Source organism: Convolutriloba macropyga, chromosome 5 (assembly GCF_964194025.1).
Source record: "Convolutriloba macropyga chromosome 5, txConMacr16.3, whole genome shotgun sequence".
Classification (NCBI taxonomy): Eukaryota; Metazoa; Xenacoelomorpha; order Acoela; family Convolutidae; genus Convolutriloba; species Convolutriloba macropyga.
Genome location: NC_134472.1, coordinates 71092236 through 71104733, shown reverse-complemented (window position 1 = coordinate 71104733; position 12498 = coordinate 71092236). Strand labels below are relative to the sequence as shown.

General features: G+C 33.0%; 1 protein-coding gene across 3 annotated transcripts in view; it reads left to right on the top strand.

Annotated features, from left to right (window-relative positions):
* The first annotated feature begins 487 nt into the window (after positions 1–487).
* LOC142340220 (neuronal acetylcholine receptor subunit beta-3-like) overlaps positions 488–12498 on the top strand; it is a 39743-nt gene continuing 27732 nt past the window's right edge. For 2 of the 3 annotated variants that reach the window (XM_075390741.1, XM_075390740.1), the window contains exon 1: positions 6440–7197. The gene's annotated coding sequence lies outside the window, so the exon portion shown is untranslated. Of the gene's footprint in view, positions 505–6439; positions 7198–12498 lie in introns of those variants that run through there. The other variant, XM_075390739.1, reaches the window with a different exon arrangement.

Here is a 12498-nt window from a genome sequence, read left to right as displayed (position 1 = left end):
ATTACTCGTTATCAAATAGTGTATAGTTACCAAAAAGTTATCGAATAGTATATAATCGCAATTCTCCCAAGTTCATTTCAATATTTTCTATTTTATATCACAAATGACGTAACTTTCTAATAAAGTTCAGTTTCAATAATTCAAAAATATTTTTATCCTTTGACTGCTGATAAATTGAGGTTTTGTGTAATATTTGGATATTTTCTTAACTTTATCTGTCACAGCGAACTCAAGCTGAGCTTATAGTGTTGAAAACACATTTTATTAAGCGTGATAAAGCTCTGATCAAATTATAACTTCACGCCAAAGTTGCTAATTTCACACTAGAAAGTGGTTTGGTGAAAGTGTAGCATTCTGGTTTCAAACAGTGCGCACAGCTTCTGTCCGACAGTTTGCTCTGGCCAAGTTTGTCAACATTTTATTCTGTTTGACTTTATTGTAGTTCAGATTTAATTAATTTTGTCTAGTTTCGCGTCGTTTTCGTCACAATTTTGTTTATATTTGGTTCAATTTTTTAGTGAATTTCATTTTAATTCTATGTCCTTGGATTGCGGATAATTCTGATCGCAGCCAAAAAGTTGCTTTGACCCACATAAATGGGCATCGCATTAGTTTTAAATAAGACAGCTTAGTTTCATCAATCTTAGGAACGAAGGGGTGATGATTCAACCTAACATCGTCTAGGGGGGGGGGGAGGGGGGAGTCATTGTGGATCATTCAAAACACGATATGGCAGAACAAATTTCTCGGTTTTTCCAACTACGCTGTTTTCTCGGTTTTGAACTAAACCGTATCGTATTCCGCTTCTTCGAATCATATAACCGCTATTTCAAAACATTAACCCCGTATTTGACCCAGTACATTAACCCATAATTAGAACCGCTATTTCCAATAATAAATAATGAAACAATCGGCTGAAACTTATTGTAATTTTTCTGAACAATTCTATCATAATCATTGCGTCCCGTGGAATAATTTCAATAATTGTGACATCATGATTGACATGGCAAAGAATATCAAAAGCTATCTCTAGTCCTCGCTTTTTATAAGAAAATAATTTGCGCGACGCACTTACGCACAATAATAGATACAAATGAAATCCATTTTTACAGAAGGTAAAACAAGAAAGTAAAAAAACTAATATAAAAAACTTGAGTTTTTCAGGAAAAACAAAGTGCTAAGGGCGGATTTGAATTCCCCTCAAATTCTCACACAATTTTTCCAACAGTTGCAACAGTTGGTATCAATTTTTAATCTTTCAAACGAAAAATTTTAAAAAAAAACAACGTCTCCCGCAAAAAAAAATATTGGGAATTACTTCATTCGCCTAAGAGCAGAAATTCTGATGCACTTGATTTAATTTGATTTAATTTTTGAAAAAAGAATTGAGCCTGCTGCACTAGTCACACTAATACTTGCCAAAACGGTTATTGGTCATTATTTAAAACTCATAACAGAAAAATTAAGGAACCCATTTGTTCCTCATGAAAAATTTGTTTTAAAAACCACGCATTTGACTTACAGCCCGCTCAACCACGCATTTGACCTAAATGTCCATTACTTGAGGAACAGATATAAAACTTTCAAAAATCAATTATTGTTCGAAAATGATTGGTTCATCCATTCAAAAAATCGCTTTCGCTCTAACCACCAAGAAAATGAAACAATAAAACATTAGATGGCCGATAACAACTGCCATTAGGGAGCGTAAGGGAGAAGACCAATAGCAAATTCAGATAGAAACAACCAGCAGTAATTACGACCAAAGCTTAATGTCTATCCATTTCTTTTTGAAAAAACAATGATAAAGTTAAAATAACATCTTAAAAACCAAACTCAACCAAAAGTAGTGAAGTTCACCAGAAAAATATGAGACCTCTTTTTATTGAGAACACCTGACAAGTAGACAGAAAACAAAAAGGGCAAAGATAGAAAATACGTTAACACTTTTTGAAAGTTTTTAAATTTAAAGTCGGGACACAATTACCTATCAAAAAAATCCTTCAATACTTCTTTTATATCATCAAACAAAAGTGAATAAAATTCTATCCAAATTGTCATACAAATACAAAAAGAAAAAAAGCATAAGTCCAAAAGTTATTTCAAGTATGCGAGTAAACGGTGTCAACGCCTATACGATAAAATCTATTTACTAAAAATAGTGAGTATAGTATATTCAATAGCACGTTATTTGAATTCCACAATTGTGACAAGAGACGTGCCAATAATATGAAATTGATGTAACGATCCCAAATATCATTCAAAGCACTTCCAAAATTGGAAAACGTCAACAAATGCGTTGTGGTACATTTTCAAATTGAAACTAGTAGTATGAACGCCAGAAAACTATTATGCGAATAAAAACAGCATATAAAACTACATTACATTTCACTTGCAAAAGAATGCGTTCTTTTTCTTCAATAAAATTACGCTAAATGGAGTAAAATGAAAAGTGGAAAGTCTAAATAATTGTCTTTTAATACATTTTTTAAAAACTTTAAGACAAAAAACGGTAAACTTCCAATTAAAATGGCAGATATTTCAATTAATTTCTGTTTGGGAAGCGAATGGATCATATTATTAGCACAACTAAGTCGAAAGACTGCATATTAAAACTGAATACAGGCAACTCAAAACGTCAGGAACATTTTTGTGCAATTTTTGTTGAAGCCAGAAACCTTATAGTTTCTCCGAACTTTAAAGAATAATCTTTGGCCTCTTTGAGCACGTATGTTTGACTTGTCAATAATTGAGGTTTAATTTGAAATATTTCCGTTCTTTAACTAACATAAAAATGGGAAAATTGTTTCCAAAAGAATGTACCACTACGCATTACAATCAGCGTAATTTTTGAACTAAAAAATTCCACATCTATAACAAAGCTATTCAAGCTCTCGTTGCCTCTACTTTGAACCAATAAATAACAAATGAAACGAAATGGCTGCTTTGACCAAAAAGTCATTACATCAAGGTAAACGATGAGTTTTGGATACTTATCGAGTTATTTTACCAGAAAACAAAGCTATGTATAAGCAAAAAGGGTCACATAATTTTTTTAACAGCTCCCCAGATATTCATTTAAAAATTTTATGAAGTAGACGCAGTCTTAAGACTACAATAAGAACATCAGAGGCTTGAAAATCTGAAGAATTCTTTCAAAATTTACGGAAACAATTTATCGAAGCCGCAATTAACATGGGCTTTACTCACGGAAACCAAAATTGTTTCATTAGACCTTGTCGAAATGTAACGAGACTTCCTATTATTTGCACCTGTGAATGAGAAAAGACTTTCTATTGAGGGGTTCAAAAATTGCAAAAAAAGATTTTTCATAAAAGACAGACCCAAAAAACAAACCGAATCCTTTTAATCCAACTTCATAACTCAACTATGAGACCAAAACTGACAATACTATGGCTGCGAGTCTGTTAATAAACAATTATTCCAAAATATTTTCTTATAGTTTTTTGCCCAACAAAAATTCTACTATATCAAAATTATTTCCAGAAACGTTACTTCCAGAAATGTTATTTCCAGAAATTCTTGTGAGGAACCAGAGGTAAAATTAGCCCAAACTTAAGTAATGGAAGATTGCATCAGCAATTTTTATGTATGCACCAAAGGTCAAATTAAAAACTGGGCCAAATACGCATTTTTCTTTTTAAATCTGGTTTTCAAAAATTTAGCTGAAAGTTTTGTCAAACAAGTTGGTTCAAACAATACGCCAACTCTCTGCGATCTTTAAACGTAAAACCAATAAGACTATTTTTAACAATTTTATCAAATTTTTTCAAAAAATGATCGCAAATCACACTTCCAGCAAATATTACGAAAAATGTGAACAAAACAACATAAGTTAGGCTAAGGTTCGCAAAACTGTAAACGTCCGTAACTTCTCGGAAAAAACAAAATTCGAAAAAAAGTCAATATCTACGCTTGGCAAGCTTTCTAGTGATACTACTGACAGTCACGGACGATGAATATATCGATCAGCGAAAATTCACTGCACAAAAACATCAGTTGAGCATATAGTTTCTCCCCACAAAAGTGTTTCGGAACAACTATGAGGGCTGCTCTATAGAGCAGAAAAGGATAAGCGTTGCTTTATATTTTTGAAGTCACGAGAAAAAAAAATACTTTGTTGTAAAATTATATCTTGAAATGCCTGATATGTAGTCCTAATTAATGCATCAGATCAGTGACCAAGACTGTCAAAAATTCGAATTAAGAAGGAAAAACAGTTTTGATTTTCTGTCATTTTTTCCGAAAACAAATTGAAACAAAAATTAATTTTGCAAGGAAAATCATTTATGCAGAGATTAAAAGTCCTAAATTAAAGTATTATCTATATAATTATAAAATCTGGTCCTCTCATTGCTCTTAAAATGTTTTTCAACTTTGCCATAATATAAAATTTGGAAAACATGAAAAACGCATGTACAAGATTCTCTTTATCATTTGTTTTGTCACTTCTACGAAAGATAAATTTTATTACGCCAATTGTAAAAAACTTGGTAATCATCGTATGCGTAGAAAAAGCATATATAGCTTAACAATTATTTTTCAATATAGCTAAGTTGCAGTATGAAAAATTGCTAATCCTTTTGAACGCGTATCAATGATAGTGTACCATTTATCTAAAGATCTGATATTTCTTTTTAAGATTTAAAGTTAAATTTATGTTTAAACATACAATATAATTTTCCGCAGACATTCCCAAGTTGAAAAAAAGCGAGAATTGAGTTTTCATAAAGTTTTGCTATCTCCTGAATTTCTTAACTCCTTCTGTGGGTTCATCCAACCAACAAATTTCCGTCCAGTTTAAATTGCTGTTTTTTATGCTCGACATTTATTTTTCCCTTTTTCAGAGGTTGCGAACGTACTTTTGTATACTTTTGAGAAACATTCTCATCTTTTTTCAGTTTTCCTGAAAAAAATTATGAAAGTCTTATGAGTAACATAACAGAAGTGCTGGTGACTTGGCAATTAAGGAAACATTTAGCTTTGAGAAGTTTGTTTGGAGCAAAACATCTCAACTTACGACAAAGTTACCTCAAACAAGCCTACTACCCAAACAGAACTTCAAGTACGATTCAGTACGTATAAATGCAAGTTTTTCTAAAATTCAGTACAAATCATTACAATATCGTCATTGTATTAGTCATCACAGACACGAATAACACTTAACAGGTTGTTTTCCAAGTCAAAACCAAGTTTTCAAAATAATTAGTGTGGAAATTTTGAATTTGAAACTAAGTTCGCAACGTGCGACGATTTCTTTTAATTAATTTTTGCCACTTTTCCTGTGTACTTGTAAAACAATCCAGCGCTATGAGAAACAGAAAATTGGCACCCTAATGGTACGAGGGAGGTATTGAGCCAGTTTTCAGCTAATTCTAGCAGTTTTTAGCCGAGCTAGCCACAAATTAGAAAAAAATAGCAAATTTTTGTAATCGTTAGTAGAACCAAGTGTTAAACTAACCTAATTGTCAGGAAAACGTTGAAGTGGGGATCAAAAACAGATTCCCCTGGCTGGCCTGGGGCCCTGTAATCCAAAATCAAGTTGTGCCAATCGATCATTTTTTGGTTCAAAAACTTATGGGTCCCGAAATCAGCAGCAACAGAAAAAATTTCCCGAATTATGCTAATGCCTCATGACCTTGAGCCAATGTTGCCCTCAATTAGTTCTACTGTTTTTCCGACTTTTTTAAACGTATTTGTGGCCTGCCTTTTTAGTAAAAAAAATAAGCATTGCTGCCAGTTTGGTATAAAAAAAAGAATTGGCTGCATTCTGACAAGTGAAAATAGAGAATTTGTTGCATGTCTGACCCTTGATAAATTAGAATTGGCCCCACACTGGCGAGTAAAAATCAGAATTAATGCAAGTCTGACAATCGTAAAGTCAGGATGAAGCAGGTCTGGCAAGTAAAATGGCATGAATCTCTACATGAATCAGTATTGATGAGGAATCCATTTAGACGCGCCCAGTATTGCGTCTAAGTTAAAATATTAAATTCGTGCTCACTATTCTTCTCAAGAAAAAAAACATTTAAAAACATTTCCTTGGCTAGAGAAGGTGTGAATACCGTCTGAAAACCTCAGGGCGTGTTTTTTTAAAATCTTTTTTTTTATTTGAAAGCAGGCACAAACAAAAGTTTTAAATCTGTTGTACTTCTTGTCTATTTTGAGCCTCGTTTACAGTTGTTTTCAGTTTTAACAAAATTGAACAAAAATTGTATGACTATTAGGTTCTCTGAGTGGTACGAATACTTGCAATGATAATATGTGGCTAAGTATGATTTCTTAGAATTTTGTATAATGGGTGACCCGGGAGACTAAACCGCTGCCTTAGTAAGAAATTTTATTTGAACTTTTGTTTTTCTTTGGAATTCTCTCTTGGCTGAGAGCTAATATGGGTATAAGGCAACGCTATTATTAGTACGTTTCAAGATTTTAGCTAGTTAACAATATGAAATTTTGCCCCAAAAAGTTTAATCAACCGTTTGATTCTATTTCCCATGACCCGCAACAAATTGACAATCCCAAAACTGATCTGCTTCAACGTTTTTGATTAGGAGTATATTTATTACATTCATGCCAACAGTTCTCATTTCAAAAAAGGGCACACCCCGGTTTAGTCGCCAGAGAAATCTTGTAGTTTCAAATAGTTTTATTGCTTTCTTTCATCCATTTCTCGTCCAAATTTTGTTCCACTATTTTATAAGGTTCCTGTGGCATTTTACCTTCAATTTCATTTTATTATTCTAAACCATAACAGCCTGGGTATGTTCAAGTTTTGAATTGAAGTTTTTCGCATTCCGGAGAAATCAAGGTATGTTAAATTTATCGGCATTTTTTCGCCCGCTATTCCTATAATTAATCATGTTTGGAAAATTTCCGTTTTGATGTGCGTAAGCACATTGCTCAAGTGTTCACTTTTTGCATTTATCGGTTATAATAACTTATAACTTATAACGAATTTCTCCCTTGTGATCACTTTGTTTAAAAAATACGCATTTATCACTGACAGCTCTGTGTGGGGGAACTAATTAATGCGTTCTGTTTACTTTTGCAATTCATTTTTTCAACTACAGTTTATTTGACTTATCAGCAATTAATCAATCTAAAAAACTTGACAGTATTTAATGAGCCAAAACTAAACGCGCGCAGTAGATATGGAAAGAAAAAGTCTCAATGGTTAGTAGTTCGCGCGTTTTGTATTCCTAATTTCGTCAAAAATCGTTTATAAATTACCAAAAATTTCATCAAATTATTTTTAAATTTATCTTTTAAAAATAGTTTTTGTATTTGTGCATGTAATCTGTTATGTGGTGTTAAGGAAGTTTAAATCTGTCCTCTGTTAAAAGATCCTCTAGTGTTTATGTTTTTTTAACCTTTTCTACCCGCAGACATAATTAACCAGGTTAGCCCAAAGGGCGCCTATCGTTTCTCTTAATTAGAGAAATTTTAAAATCACAACAAAGTAGTTTTTGTTTTGTTTTATGAATGCTTGACTTTACAATAGCTAAAGTATAGTTTATATAATGTTTTATTTTTTTTTTTACCAATTACTTGGTTTATAACTTTGTCTAAAGCCGTAATTTTGTTGAAAGAAAGTTAAGCTTTCGACCTTTCACAGATTTTTCAATTAGAGTCAATTACGTCACAATCGTTTCCTGTTTCAGTTGTGAAAACTTCAAGTCAATCTGTGTCTTTTTGAAAGCTCTTATTTCGCTAGTGATATTCTTCTGAAAAAACGGAATTAAAATTCGGTTCAGTTAAAATTTGTTCAACCTGCCCTATTTTTACGACCTCTGAATAAGGTTCAAATTACGAATTCTATCAACTATTGTGCATCTAACTCTAAAAAACCGCAATTTATACTGTTTGATCATTGAGTATATATATATATATATATATATATATATATATATATATATATATATATATATATATATATACAAATATATATATATATATATATATATATATATATATATATTTGATAATTATATATGTCTAGTAAATCGTAGCGCAATTTTGTAGGAACAACGGGCGAGGCCAACTTTTTTGTCAATTTTACACTGAACTACCTAAAAACAATTTGGAATAATATTTCTAATGAGACCTCAGATATGGATTAGTGACTTATGGTCTACTACTTTTCACAGTGGCCATTAAAAAATTTTACCCAATTTTCGAACAAAGTTTTTATATGCCTTTCGTCGGGCTTATTTCTTTTTTAAAATCTATTTTATCTTGCGGTTTTGAATTGCTTCAATGTAACTGCTTATAAGAGCACTGGTTTGGCCAGCGACTTTAATAGTCGTTTTTCTTAATAGTTTAAATTGCAGTTTTAGTTCTCAGAATAAAAGCAGATTTGCAAACAATTTGAAACCTTCAAAAAATTTTAACCGAAAACTTTCCATAGAGCAAGTGCAGTTAATTGACGGTGACTTTGAGAACAAATTGTTGACCACTTCAAATTTAATTTCATCAGAAAAATTGATTCAAATTGAAAAAGCATATCGTAGGAAAACAATCCGTTTTCATTTCTCGTCATGTCTGAATTTAGTTACTTCGAAATTTTCTAAAGAGCTGAAATATACCCCAACTCATTTTCCCTGATCCAACTCAAATTACTCTTAGTTTCAACTTGTAACTATGTCAAGTGAAGAAAAATTTTGAGCTTCAAGCTTTATTTATTTTGTTTATTCCTGGGGCTAAAATCCGCCCAATTTTAAGAATTCACATCTAACGTGGATAACTTTTATTTTCTATGTCTATCATTTTACATTTCATCTACATTTTCCCGTGATTAAATTTCATCAGTCATTTGACTTCCCATAACAAATTCCGACAGGTTTTCCCCAAATCAACTCCCACTTTGATTATAATATTTACCTATTCAAGACAGTTCAAGACAAGATTTATCAATGGGTGTTATTTTGAAAGATCTAGCACGATTCTTGCGAAAGATTTTTTGAATTTTTGTTGAGGACTATTATAATGTATGCCTCTTAAAAATGACTAAGATAATCTTCACTTATCAAATATAGCCGTTATGTGAGGATAACGATTGTCATGTAAAAAAAAACATATATGAGTTTCTAAAAAATCGTCTGTTTCAGGAAAAATATTTTAGCATCAATATTTCGCGTTGTTCATTGGAAAATTGAGAAATAAACATTCTAAAATATTCCAAATCCACATTTCCCCCGTTCTTCTTTCTACGTCAACTACACTAAAATAAGATGAAATTAATCAAAATTTGAAATGGTCCTCAAATTGAAGATGTGTGAAGATTAATGCAGAAATCATAGGTGTAGTCAAAATAATCTTTCGCAGTAAAATTGAAAGAAAGAATCTTAATTATAAGACGTCAATTTGCACATGACGTTGCAAGAGTTTTGCAGAGTTTTGCAGCGCTACCCTTGTCAAGACGGTATGTTAATCTTGCAAAATATTGCAAGAGGTTGTTAGTCTTACAAGATCTTGTAAGATTATATCAATATTAGCATCCTCTTGCAAGATCTTGTAAGATTAAAACCGAAGAACCTGCCCTACTGAATCATTAGTTGGTAGTGCCAGGAAGACGCTTTAAAGCAGCCATACTCAAACATTTCTTACCCTATCTCCTATAAGAAACTCAAGAGTCTAGCAGTAAGAGTAGTGGTACTATTAGTAGTAATAAGAGAGAAAAATTCTTTTGCACTTTACCGGTGATAACTTATTCAAAACGCTTGTTTCCAGAAAAATGATTCAAAAATTGGTTTTTATACTGCATACATCAATTGTAAATAGTTTAGTAGACACCAGAATATAGTATACACAATTTTTCAATCTTGAAATAAATTAATCTTGCAAGATCTTGCAAAATGATGTTAATGTTGCAAGAAAACCTTGCAAAATATTGTTAATCTTGGAAGAGTATGCATAATCTTGCGAGATTATTATCCTCAATCGAAAAGGTTTTCAAGTAAAATCAACTATTTTGTAATTGAAATCCGTGGGCAAAAAAGCTCAAACACGGATGATTTTTAGAGGTCTGTACTGGCTGGTAATTTGATTGGATTCAGTTCCTTCATTGTAATAATACTTTTGGCTCCTGCATAATCGCAGCGAAACAGCATTAGGCCTACAATAGCCTGTTGCCCTTTCTTATTATTCCCCACATTTCAGACTATTCGTCTCTCAGCTGCCCTTTTTTCTTATTATTCCCCACATTTCAGACTATTCTTTCTTTGAGCAGCATTGCTCTTTTTTTAATGACTATGACCAATTTTTTAACCGTCTGAAACTTTTACGTGGTACCATCATTGCAGCCAACATTGGTCAGGCTATGGTCAACTTGAAGCTATGGTTAAGTAAGAGCTCATCCTTACACAGACAGCTTCACGGAGGCAGGGGATTGAACTCTCAATTCTTGCCATGTTAATCACACACTTTACCTCTCGGCCATCACGCCACCCCATTTTCGACGTTTCTAGAATATATTCAGTAGTTTTGATTGTTCCTATAACTTGATTCATAGTTTTTGTTCCTTCACGGTCTCTTCAGTATTAAGTATCGTGCTGATGTCATTAAATTTTCATCTGTTCTGGAATCATTACGACGCAGAGGACGACGCAGAAATACAAGTACAAACTTTATAACCTATTTTTTGCAGGGCTTGTATCACGCATCTGCTCCATTTATGTGTCGATTTTTCGCACGCAATGTAGCTGGATTTCGCAATATAATCCCCAATTAAACCTAACTGATTAACTACTTATTTAATTAAGCCTAAATTATTGCTACTAGCAGTACTTTATTACTACTTTATTACTACTTATAGTACTTTATTACTAGTTGTTGGTACTATTTATTACTACTTTTTAGAAAATCGTTTTTGTGGTTGCATGTATTTAAAGGAATTTACAGCTTTGAAAGTTTCAATTAAATCTTTATTAAAATGCTTATTGCATGCTCAAAATGCGTGCGAATAATAAATACCTAAATTGAGCGGAAACGTGCTACAAGACTTGTAACCTACTTTTCGTTCCGAATGTTCTTTTATTTCGCAAAATTAGCGGAACCCCTTTTGCGAAAAGTAAGATACAAAGGATGTCTCCTATTTTCGTTCATTGTATGTATCTAATTTTCTAGCCAATTTTACTAAGGCGGAAATTTTGGGGATTACCTCTGGAATTCCGATGATGACAACGGGGTTTGATCACCCCTTTTCAATTATTTTTAGGTTGTTTTCAGCCTCAACTGCCCTACTCAGACGTAATAAGCGCTCTCTTACTCTAATTTTGTTATGTTTTGAGACCTATTTTCTTTTTTCTCTGTGATAAGAGATATGTTTATCTTGATCACGGCTAGAAGGCTTCTAATCTTTGTGCTTCTATATTAAATGGGATAGATATCTTGGCTATATCAAAAGCAAACACAACGTGCTTTCCTTTTAATGCAAATAATAGGGTTGCTGCAGATTTATAGATTTCTTTGGGGTGCAGTAGGTGCAAAAAAAACAAAATATGATTTTGGTAAATAAAATTATAGACTACGGTTAATATAAACATTGCCCGTAAAACGCCATATGTTAATGAATTTTTCTGAGAACATTACCACCTTGAATTTTAACCCAGTTCTAGTTCAAATTCAATATGCGTCTTTCTCTCTCCGAATTCCAATATCCAAATGCTACCCAACCTACTAACCTACCCACCCCCCCCCCCCCCCCCCCCACCAATATTTCATCGCCTCACTGATCGCCAAATTGGCGCCACTACATGCGTGTTCACCCAGTCCCTGCTTAAGAAAACTTAATGTAATTGTATGCAACTTAATTAAAGCGTGAATACTTTTACTACTTAACTCCTGCCTTTTTTTTCACTCCAGTTTGTCAATCTGCCCTCTCTCTCCATAAATCCCAATATATTTTTTGAACATGAACCGAGCCAGACCGCTTAATATGACTGGGGATCCTGGGGGATTTTTAAGATCGGGGGAGGGGCTAAGGGGGAGGGGGGTTGTAAAATTTTTCACCAATGTCTGCGCCATCAACGCAATCTTGTCATTGTGGTCTAGCACCCAAGGGAGCTGCAGACATTATGTATTGCGACCAAAGTTAATCCTTGAGGAAACTTGTTCACTCCGACCATTTCATCCTCACAACATTATCAATCATTCAAGCTGCGAGGAATAGACCCAGAATTTGTCCAACAACTGGGACAAAAAGCCGCTACCTCTTCGATGTTTGGATGATAATTAAGTTAAAGACCAGAAAATGTTCGCAAGCCATCTGAGCTTCATTACCGTTTGCTGATTTCAGCGTCACTTTTAAATTATTCCCTCAGATGGGTTTATTTAGAACATATAAACATTACCCTTCCTTTATCCCTAAATCTCATTAAAAATTTCGATTATTTACCTTTTTTGAGTTCACTCTTTTACAAGAACTCAAATTTTCTGTAACAAATACCTTATATGGTAATTTTTAAGAGTAGAGTG